The sequence below is a fragment of the Ictidomys tridecemlineatus genome, chromosome 3 (assembly GCF_052094955.1).
Source record: "Ictidomys tridecemlineatus isolate mIctTri1 chromosome 3, mIctTri1.hap1, whole genome shotgun sequence".
In the NCBI taxonomy this organism is placed as follows: Eukaryota; Metazoa; Chordata; class Mammalia; order Rodentia; family Sciuridae; genus Ictidomys; species Ictidomys tridecemlineatus.
This window is the reverse complement of record NC_135479.1, coordinates 169,591,961-169,612,590: the sequence shown is the minus strand read 5'-3', so window position 1 is coordinate 169,612,590 and position 20,630 is coordinate 169,591,961. Positions and strand designations below refer to the sequence as shown.

At 32.2% G+C, this 20,630-nt stretch overlaps 1 pseudogene; it reads left to right on the top strand.

Moving 5' to 3' along the window:
* Positions 1-20,004: 20,004 nt before the first annotated feature.
* On the top strand, positions 20,005-20,124 carry LOC120884656 (small nucleolar RNA SNORA51; annotated as a pseudogene).
* The last annotated feature ends 506 nt before the right edge of the window (positions 20,125-20,630 follow it).

Sequence of the window (20,630 nt, the reverse complement as noted above, 5' to 3'; positions counted from 1 at the left end):
ATTCAAATGATTATTAACAAGAAGTGATGTGGTATATTAACACACGATTATAAAATATCAAATTCAATATATTATACAATTCCCTCCAACAAGAAAAAATTATAAGATTTAAATCTAGGAACAGGAAACTCATTCAAACTTAAATACTAACATGTAAGAAACTGCTAGTAAACTAACTCTGGGATAGATATGTCATGTCTCTCTTCATTTGCAGTATTTTCCATTCTCCAAGATTCATAGAATGATGGAAAAACATTTTCAAGTTATATCATCCAAAAAACCATGAATACTTTAACATGCAATTTGTGATTTCACATGAAATTAGGAATACCTTCAAAATATATTATGCAATTCATCCATATATTTCATGTACAATTATTCAAGACTGCAAATCAGCTTCTTTTTGTGATGGTAGGATAATGATTGGTTCCCAGGCTCAGCCATCTGCTGCTGTGCAGGCATTTATGAAAATGTCTGATTAGCTTTTAGACAGTTGTATATATAAACGGTTCCTAGGATAAGAGGTTGCAGGTACAACAAACTTGACTTAATGTTGAGCCTAGTCTTCTAAAATAAAGAGGCATCTTATATATAACACAAAGTCTATCATACAGATTTGATTTTGACTTAGATCTGAAAAGACTTATCTCTTAGTTCTACAGCAGACCAGAAACAGGAATAAGAAGCTGAAAAAAAAAGATACTGTACTAAATTCCTTACAACCTTTGGACACAACCCATTTAAATATCTCTAATAACAATTAAAAGAGAAACAAAAATTCTTCCCCATATATTTTTCAAGATTGACTTGCTATGGAATAGATAAGCATAGAAATTAATCTGATGTAGTTGGGAAGTAGTTCTCCAACCTACAGCTATAACCTACGAATCACAACATCTTCAAGGTTATGATTTTAGGGAAAGAGCAGAGGTCTAAGGAAGCCGCACTAACTCTTAATTGCCGTGTCCCAAATGTGCCTTGTGTCACTTCCAGTTACAATTTGATCTCACAATTCAATCATGAGATCATTTTACTTAACTGTAGGAGAGACTGGGAAACAACTGTTCCCAAAAACCAAGAATAAAAGAAGAAAAGCAAAAGGAAAAGAAGAAAAGGAAGACAGGCTGGCAGGGAAGGGAAGGGAAGGGAATGCAACTTGGTGTAGTGAGAGAAAAACGTTGCCTGTCATTTTCTCATGTCAGCCTATTGCTTTGATGTGGATCAGCTTCTAATAAGGCTGAGTATTCTCCAGAAACAAGTGAGTATGGGTTCAGCAGTATTCTGGGAGGCAAGAGAGAAGTTAAAGTAAAAAAAAAAATTGAATCCCATTGGAGCAAATGCTGAGCTCCACAGTAGGCCCAGCCGCATCTATGGAAGGAAAATGTTCCACTCCAGTACAAAGTAGTCCATCTAAGAAAACCTCTGATACTTAGGCTATGGGACTCAGCTAACCAACACAAGTTAGATGATGAAACTTGTTAAGGAAAAAGTGCTAATGAGAAATAAAGAAACTAGGTTTAGGGGCTGGGGTTGGGGCTCAGCAGTAGAGTGCTTGCCTCGCACATGCAAGCTGCTGGATTTGATCCTGAGCACCCATATAAATGAATAAAATAAAGGTATTGTGCCCAACTACAACTAAAAAATATATTTTTTAAAAAGAAAGTAGGTTTATACATTTATTTTATACATCCTCATATTTATATTCACTTAATTTTTAAGTGATCTTACATTTGAATGTTGGTCTGGTACAATCAAGATAAAATTATTGGTACACTAAGGATTTTAAAATTTTGAAAATTTGTATGTAAAAAAATGAAATGTATATTTACTGGGCACCATGTGATGTTTCAATCCAAGTATTCACAAGGCAACATTGAAATTAGGATAGACATATATATTTACTCAAACATTTATCATTTTTTATACTGAAAGCATTCAAATTCCTTTCTTCTAGCTATATTAAAATTTACAATACATTATCATTATGTATAGTCACTCTGTTGAGTAACAGCACACCAAAACTTCTTATTCCTATAAATTGCTGCCCATTGATCAACGTTTCCCTGTCCTTCCCTCCACCTTGATGATTTTATTAGTGAATTCAAGGTGAGCTGAATTTGTCTTTCAATTCTGCTCTATAAATATTTGTCACATCTTTTTAAGTGTAAAACATTACTAATGGCATCAAAGAAATAAAAAGTTGAATAAATGACTCTTCTCCCAAGGGACATTCAGACACATAGAATTGTATATTGCATCTGCAAATAATGTAGGACAAAACAAACAAGGGTAAGTGCAGTAAATAAAGTACAAAGTAATATTGTAAATAAAACAAGAGATACAATAGTTTGGGAATAAAGAATTAACTAAAAAAAAATCTTAAAATTTTCTCTTTAAATCTTTACCCAACAATTATTAAATTTAAACATTAGCTTTGTTGGAATTGACAAATCATTTCCTTATCTTCCCAGATTTATAATTTCTAACTCTGTTGAACATATTTAAGATCATATTCCCATGTCCTCTGATGTCTAATGGAACCACTTTTATTTTCCTAGTCAAATGGCTTTTGTTATTAAGTTTCCTTTACAAATTATTTCCTACATTGGATCAGTTAAAATCCATTTCCCTCTACTCACACTGTACATTGTCACAGCTGGATATCATCTCTGCCAGAGCTCATTATAACAATCACCCCCTTTACCATACTTACCTCCTTTAATACCCCACTATTTACTGTATCACTGCATCCAGCCAATAATTCTGCCTTTCCTAGGCCTATCCTAACTCAAGTACCCCTCTGGAAAACTGTTCCTGTTTCTCTCAATCAAACAAATGTTAAGTAATTCAGAATCTATGTAGTTAATAGCTCTTTATTCTGTTCAATATTATACCATTTTGCTTATCTGCTTTATAATGAGCCTCATCAAATATTTATCTGTCAAAGGCAGGAAATGCAAATGACTATGTCTTATGCTTATTAGACAGTAATACATATTTTGAGATGAAATAAATCCTCTAACCTACACCACTCAAAGGTGAAAGAGAAGGTGTGAAGCCAGCAGCAAGTGACACTATAATACTTTTAAATAGTCTCTGTAGTATTCTAGTGTATAATTTAAGCCACAATAACATACAGGTGAATGTGTTAGCATATTTTTAATTTTAAAATATTTCTCATTGATAATTCTTTATTTTACTAAAACATAATAGTATTCATTCCCCTTACCCCAAAGGAAAAAAGAAAAGTTTTAATTAGATTCAATATTTTCTTCTGACCTCAATAAATACAGAAGTTTTATAAATAGATAAAAAGTGTTTTTATCTACCATTTTCCAACCAAGAAATGTTGCAACATTATTAACTCTGGTACCATTTACCAACTCCCACCAGACCTTGCAGAAAAAGGACAAAAATATTTATACATTATTTTATGTTCCAATAATAGTAATAGGTTAAGGAGAAGCAACTATTTAAAGAAAAAAAAAACGGACTTTTTAAAGATCTGTAGCAGAAGTACTGCCAAGGAAAAAAATATGGGACCATAGAACTCTTGTAAAAATGTCAACTTGCCTGTTTCAGTGTTTTATACATTGGTTAGTAATAGTGCCAGGATATCTTTTCACCGTGGAAAAGAATAAATTATGCCACCATTATCTGAAATATATGGGCCCCCACAGAGAATACCTTCCTTTATAGATCCTGGTGCACTGTGGATTCAGTTCAGCTCATAAAATATGAACTTGTCAAAACATCTTATGATTAATGGAGAAGTATATTTTGAGTATTTCAGAGGGAGGAAATGATTTATTAATTAGAATACAAATTATATATCTAGGGAAAATATCTAACATTAGAAACAATAAAATTATAATTGTAGGATTTTACACATTGGCTTTATGAAAGGAGTGGGTTCATTCATTAAATTACAAGAATGCAATATATTTAAATTTATTTAAAATTTTATGAGATTATTACAGTAATATGAAACATAAAGGGCCAAGTCACTGAAATTTTTATTTATCAAAAAGTAAAATCTGGGAAAAAAATCTTTGTTTTAATGATCTTATTAATTGTAAGACACTATAATTAAGCAATGTTATAAATAATAGTTCATATATACACAAAATCATTATTCAATCATTCTTACATAGGCTTTATAGATAAGTTAGAGAAATAACACATTACTGAAGGTGAATTGAGGGTAAGGAAAATAACTTTATCTTCCATTATGGGAAAAGATAGTATAGGAAGTGAAAATTCAGCAACAGGTCAAAGACTACACAGACAGGGAATGTTATAAGCAAGGGATGGATTCCAGGATTTAGAAATGGCATCAAAGAAAGCTATATGGAATGTATTATTCATTACTTTACAACTGCTTATTGAACACTTAGAGATGCATCTTATTTTTCAAGTTAGTCGAGAAAGAGCAGTGACTAAAAGAAAGAACATGTTGGGGCTTATATAAGATTTCAGAAAAAGTGGACAAAATTATATATGTGAATTTATATGTAAAATATGTATCTGCAAGTACAAATTCTATAAAGGGATAAATAGACTTGGTTAAAGGAATAGTTGGCTCTGTTAGACTCTATGAATTAAGAATTCTCAAGCAGATTAGAAGATTAGAGGAAGAAAACAGTGTACACCATTGCCTTACTGTTCCTAATGAGTCACATTAGCAATGCATTCTCCTAGTAGCAACAGATGAAACCAACAATAGAAGTGGATCCAGTTCTAACAATCTCAGAAATAGCATCATTGCATCCCATCTGAGACGACAGTACCAACTTCTGGCATCTCCATTGACCCATCACCAAAACGTCTTCCTTCTCCCAAACCTGATTTTGTAACAATAGGAAGAGCCAATATTTTCAGACTTTTTTTATGGTAAGCTAGGATTCCTTTTAAAATTTAGGGTATATTGTTCAGAAAACACACATACTACACCAAAGGTGTATCTGCATTACAAAGTTAAGAGTAGTCTAAATTTGAAAAGTTGTAGTTTATATTTTCTACTGTAGTGGCAAAACTACAGTATTAAATAAAACATATAAGCCTACCATTTCTAAAGTACATAAAAACCTATGCCTATTTTCAAACTTCCACTAGGTTAATGTTGAGTAAAATATATTTATTGATTGTTTTTATATATTTATTTTTTAGTTGTAGTTGGACAAAATACCTTTATTTTATTTATTTATTTTTATGTGGTGCTGAGGAGCGAACCCAGGACCTTGCATAAGCACTCTACCGCTGAGCCACAACCCCAGTCCCATATTTATTGATTTTAATCTGATGTACAAATGAGTAAAATTCTAGCTCTTGACTTTTATGGGGATTTTTTTGTTATTACATCAGTTTTTCTCTTTTCAGTTATTTCTGTAATGTTCATTTCTTTTCATAATCATCACAGGTATCATCAGTTAATAATATCTGTTAATAGATTAAATGTCTATAAACTATTAAGTATGGAATAATAGGGTTAATTTTGCTATTAATATTTTTATATATTTTATTGAAATCATCCTGAAAATATTTTACTGTATTATAAAACAATATTTGAATATTAACTATAAGAGAATTTAGTAGTAGTATATCTATGAAAATTAATTTAAATTATCTTCATTAAATGTCATTTAAATATTTACCAAAATATATGCAAAATAATTTAAAGGTGAAATAATTATTAAAAATGTAAAAGTATCAGTATTACAAAGGAAAAAAAATCAGTAATCTTTAATACACTTATTCTAGGTTCCTTCTCAAAATGAAGATAAGTTTTGAACACAGAATACAGGCCTGGCAAATACTCACTGTACAACATAGAATATGCCTAAGTGACCAGGAGAAAATAAAATGTGGAGAGAGTTTCACACAAGAGAGAACTAGTCATGGAAACCTACCAGGCTCTCCTCCTCCAAGTTTAATTTGGCTGCTTGCAGAACAGGCTTGGAGAGAGGCCCCTGGCTGGGAATTTAAAAGGACAGAGGCAGGAGAGAATGAGTTTAGATACTGAACTTAAGACAAGGAAACTTGGGATGTGCAGTTGACATTGTGGACTAAGAATTGGCTCCTCCACCACATGAATGGAACCCAGTGGAGACCCTGGGGTGCAGTCTTGCAGGATGGACTGGCAATTGTTGGGTCCTGGAGGTATGCTGATTGAGAATCTTCAGAGCAATCAGTATCCATTAAAGAGCCTAGAGCCTACCTAAGCAAAAACCCTCCCTTCCAAAAGTTTCATCTAGAGGACTACCACCTTCACCCTAGCAACATTACCCTGAGGGTGGAGCAAGTATCATGTACCAGACAACCCCTCCTAACTACTAAGAAAGGAAGCTGAGAATCTTTTGAACTACAATGGAAACAATTCTTTTCATTGAGATCTTTTTTTCCTTTCTTCTTTTCTCTGCTTAATTTTGATCTAATGGCTCACAGACACTTATACATGTTTATATTTGTGTTTTTTTTCTTTTCTAATTTCTAGAATTATTGAAACCAATTATTTTTCACAGATAAGTTTATTGATGACTAGGATGTTTGATTAGTATATTTCAGTTTTGTTTTGTATTCTTTTTTATTTTTAATTTTTAAAATTTTAACTTTATGTACTTTTTTCTCCACTTATCTGTTTGTCTTGAATCTCTTTCTCTCTTTCACTGTTCCTTTATTTTTTACTTTCATCCTCTCACCTCCTCCCTCATAATCACCACATCATTTATCATTTCTGTTCTCTCCCTGTCCAGCATTTGAAATTGTAAACCATTTTGAAATCTTGCTGTTTTTTTGTAGACAATAACTTATTATATCATTTCTATTTATTCTGACAATTAACATTGTAGATGTCATAGCAGGAAATATTTTGTTTGATGCTATATATTGTTTGCAATGATTGTTGTTATTATTTGTCTCCCCATAAATGGTGAGGTACTAGTAAACTTCAGGGAAATGATATATCTACAGGATAGAAACTCTCCTGCCTCATATCCACACTGTTAGTGGGTAGACACACAACAGCATGAAAAAGCAAGAGAAAAAAATCATTCCAAATCAAAATACTTGATTACATAATCCATTACCAAGACAATGGAAGTAGTTACAGAGAACAAGTTTAGAATGTACATAGTTAAACTAATCTGCAAGATAAAGGATGATGTAAGGAATAATATCAGAGAGAAAATAAAGGAAGCAAAAGATCATTTCAATAAAGAGATAGAATTTCTGAAAACAAAATCAAGCAGAAATCCTCAAAATGAAGGACTCAATAAACAAAATTAAAAATTTAATGGAAATCATTACCCAAAACTGGACCATTTGGAGGATACAGTTTTGGCCATGAAGACAAAATAGAAAATCCTGAAAATAAAGACGCTAAGAGACCAGAACTTCCAAGAAATTTGGGATATCAAACTAGATAATATTTATCAAGCCCTGAACTAATATAATTTGAAGGTAAAAGGATCACAAAAAAACATATCATTCCATGCTAAACAAAAGTTTAAATAATACACAACTATAAAGCTTACAAAAAATAATAAAATATTTCATGAAGAAGAAATGCATAATTTATATACAAAGATATGAAAAAATTGTGCTCTATATGTATAATAAGAATTGTAGTGCATTCTTCTGTCATGTATTTAAAAAAATAAAATCAATAAAAAAGAAGAGATGAAAAATAAAAGTGAAAATCAGCAAAGGGAGGAATGACAATGAAAGAATAGTCAATCAAAGGAGAAACTAATGCAAATTAAAAACCAAATATAAATAAAAATGACAGGGAATAAAAATCATATCTCAATAATAACATTGAATGTAAATGGTCTAAATTCATCCATCAAAAGATATAGATACAAAGACTGGATTAAAAACACAACCAAACAATATTCTGTCTCTAAGAGGCTGTACTTACCTCATAGGCAAAGACATCTACAGACTGAAGATAAAAGGATCACAAAAAAACCATACCATTCACATGATGGTGATCTCATAAACAAGCAAGAATTTCTATTCTCACATCAGATGAGGTTAACTTCATGCCAAAGTTAATCAGAAAGGATAAAGAATTACATTTCATGCTGCTTATGGGAATTTGCCGCAGTCTGGCTGGGCACAAAATCAGGAGGCACCACACACCTTGTAGATTCAAACAGCAATTCTTTATTCCCGAACTTACAAAGGCCCTCTACAAACACGTTCTGGGCAAAATGCAGTACTCCACCAGGCTCTAATCAGCAGGATACGCCCTATTCCCAGCAGGGTACACCTTAAACCTGGAACGGCCCTAAACCCAAGGAACAGGATACTCCCTAAACCCGGATCTGCCCTGGTCCTTGAGCAAGGTCACCTCTCATGCAATGTCCTACTTGGCAATGGTCCTCAGCAGGAATTATATCAACAAGGCAGCAATCGTAAATATTTATGCACCAAAGAGTGAAGCATCTCTGTGCATCAAACGACCCATTCTCTGTTGGAAACCACTTATGAGATATAGATTTTGTTTGAGCCATTAAGGCAGGGAGGCTGCTTTTCTGGGAACTTTTAGGTGAAATTCCCCAGTTCAAGAAAGCCCAGTTCACACTAGCACCCTGCCTTAGTTCACAGCCCTAGGCTCAAACACAACTTCCCAGAGACAGGCATACCCTGCTAAGCACCAAACAACCTGTTTTCCCCATTCTAATTCTGTTTTCCTGAAAAAGTTTCCTTTGGCGTGTCCTTTTGTAAATAAAGCATTTACAAGAATTTCTCTTTGTTAGGATAAGAACCATCAGAACTATCCACCTGTACAGCCCCTACTTCAATTAATTTCCCATGTTTTCCATCTTTATTTTCTAATGATACTTTCATTGCTTTTATTTTCAGCTGACCTACACTTCTGATAGTTACCCTTTCTCTCCCCACACAGGACATGGGCAACTCTCAATTTCAAGAAGCAAACAGACCACAATACAATAATTTTAACACATTTCTCTCATCACTGGATATATTCCCCAAATAAAAATTAAATAAACATGCTATAGAACTAAAAAATACAATTTTTAATTTAGACTTAATAGAAATATATAGAATATTTCATCCATCAATGACTGAATACAATTTCTTCTCACATCTCATAGATGCTTCTCTAAAATAGACTCTACTTTGGCCACAAAGCAACTCTTAGGTAATACAAAAGAACAGAGATAATACCTTGTATTCTATTAGATCATAATGGAATAAAATTAGAAATCAATGGGAAAATAAGGAATAGAAGCTACTCTAACAACTGGAGACTAATTAATGTGATATTGAATGACAAGTGGACAGCATAAGAAATCAGGATTGAGTTAAAAAATACGTGGGATGAAAATGAGAATAGCAATACAACATATCAAAATCTCTGAGACACTATGAAGGCAGTGCTAATAGAGAACTTCATTGCACTGAGTTTATTCATTAAAAGTACAAAAGGTCAACAACATAACTAATGTTACATCTCAAAGCCATGGAAAAAGAAGAACAAATCAACACCAAAATTAGAGAAAAAAATGAATTAAAATCAGAGTTGAAATCAATGAAATTGCAACAAAAGAAAATAAAAAATATATGAAACAAAAAATGGATTCTTTGAAAAAAATAAATAAAACTGATAAACTCTTAGCCAAGCTGATAAAGAAAGAAAACTCAAATTATTAAAATTTGTGATGGAAAAGGAAATATCACCATAGACACTACTAAAATAAATAACTCAAAAAACTTACCTCAAAAACGAGTAATACAATCAATAAATGGGCAAGGAAGATGAATAGACACTTCACAGAAGAAGAAGTCAACAAATATATGAACAAATGTTCAACATCTCTAGCAGTTAGAGAAATGCAAGTTAAAACTACACTGAGATTTTATCTCACTCCAGTCAGAATGACATTTATCAAGAATACAAGTAACAATAAATGTTGACAAGAATGTAGGGGGAAAGTTGCACTCATGCATTGCTGATAGGACTGCAAATTTGTACAACTACTCTGGAAAGCAGTATGGAGATTTCTCAGAAAACTTTGAATGGAACCACTGTTTGACCCAGTTGTCCAACTCCTTGGCATATAAAATGGCCTTAAAATCAGCATTCTACAGTGACACAGCCACATCACTATTTATAGCAGGTCAATTCACAATAGCCAAGCTATGGAACCAGTGTAGGTGCCTTTCAACAAATGAATGGATAAAGAAAATGTGGTACATATACACAATGGAATATAACTCAGCTATAAAGAAGAATCAAATTATACCATTTTTCCCATATCTGGAAGGAAATGGAGACTATCATACAAAGCCAATACCAAAAAAACAATATGATGTTGACTCACAATAGGTGGGAGGGATGGAGGTTCACTGGATTGGAGAGGGGTAAGTGGGGGAAAGGGAGGAGGATGGGAATGGGATAGACAGTAGAATGAATCAGACATTAATTTCCTGTGTTCATATATGAGTACATAACCAGTGTAACTCCACATTATGTACAACCACAAGAATGGGAAGTTATACTCCATGTATGTATGATTTGTCCAAATAAGTTCTACTGTAATGTCTAACTAAAAAGAACAAAAAACAAATCTGTAACAGGAAAAGAAATAATTTTTAGAAATATTAATAAAAAGGATAATTACCTATCCTTTTAGAAAAAAAAAACATGTAGGAAAATCTTAGTTATTATTGTTATGCAAGGGTCCATGTGGAAGCCTCAAAGTAATGACTTCAGAAGAAAACATTAAGAAAAAAGAAAGATAATCCAAGGACTAGAAAAAATTTTCACATAATATATAACCATCAAAAGTTGGCATCCAAGATATGTAAAGATTCCTATATACATCAATATTTAAAAACCAAAATACACAACAATGAAAAGATATTTTAATAGTAGATTAAGTCAGACATATAAATTATCAATAAACATTAGAAAAATGTTCAACATCATTTATTATGAGAGAAATGAAAAATAACCCCACAATGAGGTCTCAAATACATTACAAAAACAAGAAGTAAAAGCAGATTAATTTCATATCACCAAGTATTGGCAAGGATGTGGCATAAAAGGAATTATCATATATCATCAGTGATACAATAAAATGGTAACCCATATCTGGCAAAAATCCAGAAGTTTCTTACAAAATTTAAAAACAATTACTAGCATAGGATAATCAGACATTGTTAGTCATTCTATTCCTAGATATGTATCCAATAGAATTTAAAATATATGTCCACAGAATGATTTTTATAAAAATATTCCTAAGAGCTTCACAACATAACCAATCTTGGAAACACTTCAATAGTCCATCAAAATAGGTAAGCAACATGTTTTAGTCAGCTTTTTTCACTACTTTGATCAAAAGACCTGACAAGAACTATTTTATGGAGGACAAGTTTATTTTGTTTGAGTCTCACAATTTCAGAGGTCTCAACCACTAGACAATCCACTCCATTCCTCAGGGCCAGAAATGAGCCAGAACATCATTGTTAAAGTGTGTGCCTAAGGAAAACAGCTGGGGACATAGTACCATGAAGCAGAGAGAGGCTCTTAACAAGGACACAATATAAGCCCCAAAGGTATGATCAACAGCAACCCATCTCCTCCAACCTCACCATATCTGCCTAACAACTTGGTTAATCCCTATCGAATGGGATTAATGCACAGATTAGGGTAAGGCTCTCACAACCCACTCATTTCACCTCTAAACGTTCTTGCATTGTTGTACACAAGTGTTTTGGGGGGACACCTTATATCTAACGCATAACACACAATATATTCTTACTAGGAAGTACTGTCAGGCATAAAAAAAGACAAACTATTGATTCATGCAACAAACTGGATCAATATAAAAAAACTATTATGCTGAGTGATCTATTGACAAAACTATATAGCACTGGGACAGGAATAGACAAACAGACCTTTGGAACAGAAAAAAAAAGTGAGAAATATGTCTGAGTACACATAAATTTATTATATAGGATATGATAAAGATGGTATTTCGAGTTACTAAGGCAACAAAAAAACATTTTAATAAATGATGCAGGGACAAATTGGCTAAACATTTGGAAAAAGACAAAATTAGATCCATACTCCAGCACCATACTAAAAAATGTAACTCCAAATGGATCACAGATCTAAAAAAAAAACAAGGGAACCAAACAAGTAATAGAAGAAAACACATACGAATTCCTCCCTAATCTCAAAGTAAACAAAAAGATTTTCTGTTATTCAAAAGCCAGAGATGAACAATATTGGTTATTTTAAAATGACAGAAAATATTGTGGCAAACCCCTCCCACTCTCTCACTCCCCCAAAACAATCACCATGCATTTGTTAACATTCCATTTCAGCAACAAATACATGAGATAATCAACTAACCAAGAGAATAGGTTTACTTTAGTTCACAGTTTTAGAGACTTAATTCCATAATTACTTCACCCTGTTGCTTTGGGTCAACTAATTTATTGGAGCAAATCATGGTGGGAGAACATAGGACAGCAAAAGCACTCACTTCATGGCCAGGAAGCAACACACATACACACACACACACACACAGACAGAGACACAGAGAGAGACAGAGAGAGACAGAGAGAGACAGAGAGAGACAGAGGACAGAGACAGAGAAGATGCCAAAGTCTCTCTATCTCTTTCTGGGGCATGGCTCTACTAATAAAAAGACCTTCCACTAGGTCCCACCTCTTAAAGTTTCTCACACCTCCCTGTATTACCCTGTGAACCAAACTTTTAGCAGATGAATTTCTGTGGGACACTTAAGACCCAAATAAAAACACATCATAAATGAAATAAAAAAGCACCTGACAAGGGCTGGGGTTGTGACTCAGTTTTAGAGTGCTTGCCTAGCACATGTGAGGCACTGGGTTCCATCCTCAGCACCACATAAAAATAATATAATAAATGAATAAGACAAAATAGGGTTTAAAATGAAGCAACTGACAAACCAGAGAGGAATCTATACCACAGATAAAGGATGCATATGCTTAATATAAAAATAACTCATAAAAATTCAGAATACTAACCCTAAAAAAAAGAAATTAAGAAAAAAATACAAAATACAATTTACATTAACATATAAAACTGGCACTTAAACAACTGTAAAAATATTCTTCCTCACCCATAATTAGAGAAATGCAAATTAAAACTTCATTAAAATAACATTTCTTGGAGCTGAAATTGTGGCTCAGTGGTATAGTGCTCACCTAGCTCGTGAGCACTGAGGCACTGAGTTCGATCCTCCAAACCACATAAAAATAAACAAATAAAATAAAGGTATTGTATCCATATACAATTAAAATATTTTAACAACAAAAAAATTCTCATTTATGAGGTTGATGAGAATGGAAAAGAATTACTTAATAGTCTGTTGGAAAGGCTGTGAGAAACCTGATACTCTCACATATTGCTAGTGGGAAGGCAAATACAAGAACACTACAGGAGAGAAATTTTATAATAAACTAATCCAATTGCATATATACTTCCTTATTATGAAATTTTAGGGATTTACTCGAAAACTCACATCTAAAAAGACAAAAAATGTGGAGACACAAGGCTGCTCATTCTAGCATTGTTTGTATCTGCAACCTTTTGGAAACAATCTAAAAGCCCATATCTATAAAGGTGATTGAATAAATTGTGGAATCCACACAATGGAATACTATATATCAGTAAAAATAATGAGAAAGATCTCTATGCCCAAATATAAAGTGACTTCTAGGATATTTTTTCAGAAAGAAATTATAAATTACAGGGCCACTGCTACATCGATGTTCATAGCAGCACAATTCACGATAGCAAAATTATGGAATCAGCCTAGATGCCCTTCAATAGATGAATGGATAAAAAAAATGTGGCATTTATACACAATGGAGTATTACTCTCCATTAAAAAATGACGAAATCATAGAATTTGGAGGGAAATGGATGGCATTAGAGCAGATCATGCTAAGTGAAGCTAGTCAATCTTTAAAAAACAAATACCAAATGACCCCTTTGATATAAGGGGAGTAAACAAGGACAGGGTAGGGATGAAGAGCTTGAGAAGAAGATTTACATTAAACAGGGATGAGAGGTAGGAGGGAAAGGGAGTGAGAAGGGAAATCGCATGGAAATGGAAGGCGATCCTCAGGGTTATACAAAATGATATATAAGAGGAAAGAAGGGGTAAGACAAGATAATACAAATGGAAGAAATGATTTACAGTAGAAGGGGTAGAGAGAGAAAAGGGGAGGAGAGGGGAGGGGAGGGGGGATAGTAGAGAATAGGACAGACAGCAGAATACATCAGACACTAGAAAAGCAATATGTCAATCAATGGAAGGGTAACTGATGTGATACAGCAATCTGTATATGGGGTAAAGTTGGGAGTTCATAACCCGCTTAATCAAACTGTGAAATATGATGTATTAAGAACTATGTAATGTTTTGAACGACCAACAATAAAAAAAGGAAAAAAAATAAATTAATAGGTATCATATGCTTTCATATGAGAAACAGGAATTAAGAATTTGTCTCCCCACTAGTACAAAAAAATGAAAGAGAAGATAAATCAGAAATTACTTAAATTGATTACACTGTGTGAGGGGAAATGAGTGGAAAGAATGTGAACTGTGAACAAGATTGGATGATCTTTCCTTTACTTGTGTATAAATAATTAATAATCCTACATTTTTTTGTATAAACAAGAAGAAAGTGAAAAAAAATGTGCTTCCTCTTTTAATCTGTTTACATGATAACGTATTTCAAACTATAAGTGTATTTTTTCTTTCTGAAGAAAAATTATATCTTTCTTAACAAAATATGCTTCCTTAGTCTTACTTTATAAAATATATTTTTAAAAAACTTAAAGACTTTGGACATCAGAAGTGCTAGTATGGGTCCTGGCTATTATTTAAGACTTTTATATTCTTCACACAATGTTTTGATGATAAATGAAATAATACATAAATTATCTTCAGGCTCAAATAAAGAACCCAGTAAGTAGTTTACCTGTCTTTCCAAATTCCTAGGATGTCTTACAGAGTTTAAACTTTATTTATTTTGGCATAATAAAATGATTTAATTGTAAACGTGACAATTGGGAAAATTCTTAGATATAAAATAAATTGTATTAGATAAGTTTTTAAAAAGATTATTAGACCGAATCCTTAATAATGATAACTTTCAAAGATTTTTAAACTTTATTTCCTAAGAAATTATAATGTGCATGTATATTTATTTCATAAAGCCCTTCATTCTTAGGTAAATAATGGACTTCACTTACAAAAGTGGAGTAAACCATCGGGCTATATATCTGTGCTTTAAAAATATGTACTTAAAGTACTTCTTTAGGCACTTTAACTTGTTCTTAAATCCACTGCAGTGAATAAAGATCTCTTCAGTGGGTGAGCAATCACTTGACCACTGACATTACTTTTATGAACATTTTATTTTCAACCAAGTCTTTTGCATCTGTTCTACCCACAAATTACAATTTCAAAATGATCCTAATTCAGAATTTGACCATAAAAGAGTAAGTAATTTAAATGCGTCAGTGTGGTCTTTGATAATGTAGCATGTATTTATAAGGTTTCCTCAGGTTCAAGATATAAATTTTGAAATATATTCTCATTATTTGTAAATTAGATTCACAAGAAAGGGTACACAATTATTATCTATTTAGGACCATCCAGATATCAAAACTATAAATTCAAATATATTAGTAGTGAACTATTTGAAATTCCAGAAAATGAGCCATTCTATGAGAGTTCTGTCTTTTATCTGTAACATCACAAGTAAAAGCTAATTCTCATCATCAAAGGAGAAAATATGATTTTGGTGATAATAATGCTTTAGCCAAAAAGGGTTTAGTCTTAAATGATACTTAGAGAAATTGAATTGTATAAATACTTTCTTTGCAAAGTAATAATTAATGAGACAATATTTTATTTAACCTACATTGACTACAGAATTTTGCCAGTAACTAATTGAATAAATGATAGATGAACAAATCATATAGTTTTTCATGTAGAACATGATTCTACACAGTTTTATTGTCATATATTTCTAAATGTTTTTTTTTTTTTTGCTTTCTGGAGGGAACTTAACCAAAAATTGTAGCATAAAATAGCTCAAATAACTTAGAAAAAATATTATTATTTAATTTTTACCTACAATAGCCATCTGTTCAACTAAAATTCCACTCTCTCTCTCACACACACTAGATGTTTCCTTCACAAGTATATAGTTAGAAACATACCACTTCATAATTCCAGTTAGTACAATAAACCACATAGAATATTAATATAATAAAAGCATGTTTCACATGTAATCCTAGGATGATACATGACATATGATATGTTCAGGAGCTCAATCATATGTTTCAAGCAAACTTAAATAACTGTATGTATGTGTCAATATGCTCAAAATGTGTCTGTGTTTCCATTAATAGGTCCAAAATATTTTAAAAATATAATTTTAGGGCTGGGGATGTGTGACTCAAGTGATAGTGCACTCACCTGGCATGCGCGGGGCACTGGGTTTGATCCTCAGCACCACATAAAAATAAAATAAAGATGTTGTGTCCACTGAAAACTAAAAAATAAATATTAAAAATTCTCTCTCTCTTTCTCTCTTTTAATATATATATGAAATTTTCATGGATAGTTATATTGATGGATACACATTACAGAGCTTACCCAGAAATTTAGCCTGTCTTCATAAAATGGAAAATAGTTATTTTCCATACAAAATAACTTAGGAATATAAGAATAGAATATAAATTAGATAATCATTTTTTGGGACATAGAAAGAATTTCCAAAACAAATAATTTCTGTTACGGTTTAGATATGATTTGTCTCCCCAAAGTTCATGTGTGAGACAAGGAAAGAAAGTTTAGAGGTAAAATGATTGGGCTATTAGAGCCTTGACTTAAGGACTGCATTAATTCCACGATAGGGATTAATCAGGTGGTAACTATAGGCAGGTAGGGTACGACTGCAGGAGGTGGGTCAATGGGGACTGCTTCTCTCTCTGCTTCTTGGTAGCTGTCCTGAGCCACTTTTCTCCACCATACTCTTCTGCCATGAACAATGGCCCAGGGTAATGGAGTTGGCTATTTATGAATTGAGATGTCTGAAACTAGGAGAGTCAAGTAAACTTTTTCTCCTCTGATTTTTCTCACCAGGTTTTGGTCAAAGTGATAAAATAGCTGACTAAAACAATTTTCAATTCACACTTTCCATCCATTACAGAGTATTTCCAACAAGTACTTAATAAGTCTGTTTATGAACCAACATTAACAGGAAGTCACATCTTTCTAGTCAGAGCATTATTATATAAAATTAAATCATTAAAATACTGATAAAGAATTATGGCTTGAAAGTCTTAATCATAGTGTATTTAAATGGATGATGAACTAAGTGCATTTTTCTTTATTATAAAATGATTAATATATTATTCAGAATGCAAATAAATATGACAGGAACATATGTTTATAACAAAATAATAAGATATAATCCAAATAGAGTTAGCAAATATTGAACTATTCAATAATATTGAACAATTAATATGACTCTAATTGGAGATAGATAGATATTATAGACTGGATTGTGTTTCTCTAAAATGTATATGATAAAGCCCTGACATCCAGAATCTCAGGATGTGACAAGATTTGGAGATATGGCCTTTGAAGAGGTAGTTCAGTTAAATGAGGTCTTTAGCCTAGGCTCCAATTCAATGTTACTTATGTCTTTTTAAAAGGAAATTTAGACTCAGGAAAGCATAAAGGGAAGACAATGTGAAGATACAATGAAAAGACAGACAAACTACAGGTAGAGAAAGGACTCAGAATAAAGCAACATTACCAACATTTTGACCTCAAACTTAGGCAGCCAAATAGAAATAAAATAAATTTCTATTATTTAGCCAATCCAGTCTGTGGTATTTTGTTACAGCAACTCTATAAAATGAACAGAAATGCCTTTTGCAAGACATGACAATTTAGCAGAAAACAATATTGGCTCTGTGACAGCACAAGCAGAAACCTTTGGAGTTGAAATGAGTTCATCAGAAGGCTATGATTAAGTTAGAGAGTAGACAGAAGGAAAATAACATTTGTGCCTGCAAGACAGTTTGCCAGAGTCAATGATGAAAAAAAATACATTCATTACTCAGAATTTCTGTCTTTCTTATAAGGCACTATCTGAAATATGAAATTAAACAACTAGAAACTGACCTTTCAGAATTTCCAACTTCTGAAATCACATTACAACCAGTGCTGTAGAGGTTGAAGATAAATGAATACTCACATTCACTGTTGATTAGAATTTGAGCCATTTGATATGTTCAGAATTGAAAGACAAATATCCATTGAGTCTCTTAAAGATTTTTCTACAAAAACTGAAGGAGGGCTGGAGTTGTGGTGCAGTGGGCACAACGCTTGACTAGAATGTGTGAGGCCCTGGGTTCAATCCTCAGCACTACATAAAAATAAATAAATTAATTAAAGTTACTGTGTCCAACTACAAGTAAAAAATAAATATTTTTAAAAAATATTTATGAATATACAAATATTAAAGGATAACAGTGTAACCATATCTAATATATATGGGTTATAAGAGGAATATTGAACAACATTGGACAAACAATATAGCACTTGTTAATAAAAAGTTTGGGGCACATATATAAGTGAAGTATCCAACATAAAAAACGGTTACTGAAAAATAATATGACTTTTCTTTTTCCCATATTATGATTTCTTAACTCCTACTGTATGTGATAGACAATAAACTAGAACATAGCCATTTATAGCTTTCAAATTGTTGTTATTTTATTTTTGTAACAATACCAAGAATTAGTGAAAATTATAAAGATAATGTGTAAACTATAAATATCTTACATAAATTATGAAGAAATTATAAAGATAATGTATAAACTATAAAGATATTACATAAATTATGAAGATACTACATTATAAATATAAAGAAACATAGGCCATGTGACTTGATAAATGTAAGAATTAGTGATTCTGAAACTGTTTCACATTTGAAACCAGTGACCAGTTTTAAAAATACCAATTCTCTGGTAAGAAGATGGAAAGAGAAGTTCTTAGACGACCACCACACAGAATGGGAAGCAGGGATCCCTGTTGAGCAACAGAAACATTATTATTAGATAGAAATACAAAGTTATGGCTTCTCCATTTCAGCAGTTCATCCACCTGTGGTACACATAACAGAAAGAGAGAATTATGTCTTGAAATCTGAAACTACTTTTCTTGTCTGATTTAAATGATTACAAAAGTCATAGGTAAAGGCTGCTGTACAGCTCAGTGGTAGAGAGCTTGTTTAGCATGCATGAATTCCCAGATTCTATCCCCAGCATGAACACTACAGCAAAAAGCCACATTAACTACTCACATTACAACATTAAATACTCAAATTTAAATGAAAATTAAAAGCTATAAAATTTGAAAAATATTGGAAGAGATATTTAGAACAAAATAGCCATAAAACTTATATTAGAAAAAAGATAAAATTAATAAGCTAAACAGTCATAATGTAAAAAGTTAAATAATCAAATCTCAAAGAAAATTAAAAACTATAAAAATTGAGAAACATAGCAACAGACATTTAGAACAGAATGGCCATAAAACTTATATTAGAAAAAAGATAAAATTAATAAGCTCAACAGTCAAGGACAACAGAAAATTGGAGGAGAAACAAAATAATCTTAAAAGCAGAAATAAATGAAATAGAAAGAAATAATAGATACTTCAAATAAAATAATTTGCTAGTTCATCACGATGATTAATACTTAGCTATGAAATAAAACCTATTATTTAAAGATAATATATAATTATAAAGATGATTATATTCAAAATAGTTATAGAAAATGGAAGATTAGTATGGAATCTATTCACAAAGATAACACCATGACTATAGAATACATTTTTGAGGTGATATTTATTAAAAGTTTGAGAAAGGGATGATATCTAACTAATTCATCACCATAGGCTGTGTTTTAACCCTGGATAAAAAGAAGAGGCAGAGGAAGCCTATTCCATGCACCTCAGCCCAGGCCCTGCACCTAGTCTGCATTGTCAATGGAAAGACACAGGGAAAAAAAAAATCTAACTAATTCAAAAAATTGATCGAATATGTTAAAGTACAAGAAAATGCCAGATATCTTAATATATCTAGTTTAATATATTAGTAATAATAAATAAACATTTGTAATGGTTAGTTGTATAATTTGAATGGATCACAGATTGCCCAGGTACTTGTTAAATATTAGTCTGAGAGTTTCTGTTGTGGTGGTTTTAAGTGAATTTAACATTCAAATTTTCAAAGTGAGTAAAGAAGATTACCCTCCCCAATGTGGATGGGCCTTAATCAATTATTGAAAGCCTGAATGAGCAAAAAGGCTGCTTCTCTCCCAAGTATAGGAGCATTCTTCTTTCCTCACAGCTTCTGAACTAGAACATTGTCTTTTTCCTGCCTTTAGACTTGAATTGAAACAGAGGCTTTTCTTTGGTCTTGAGCCTGCCAGTCTTCCAACTAAAACATCTTCAACTCTTCTGGGCAACTGGCTTGCCAATCACCCTGCAGATCCTGAGACCTGTG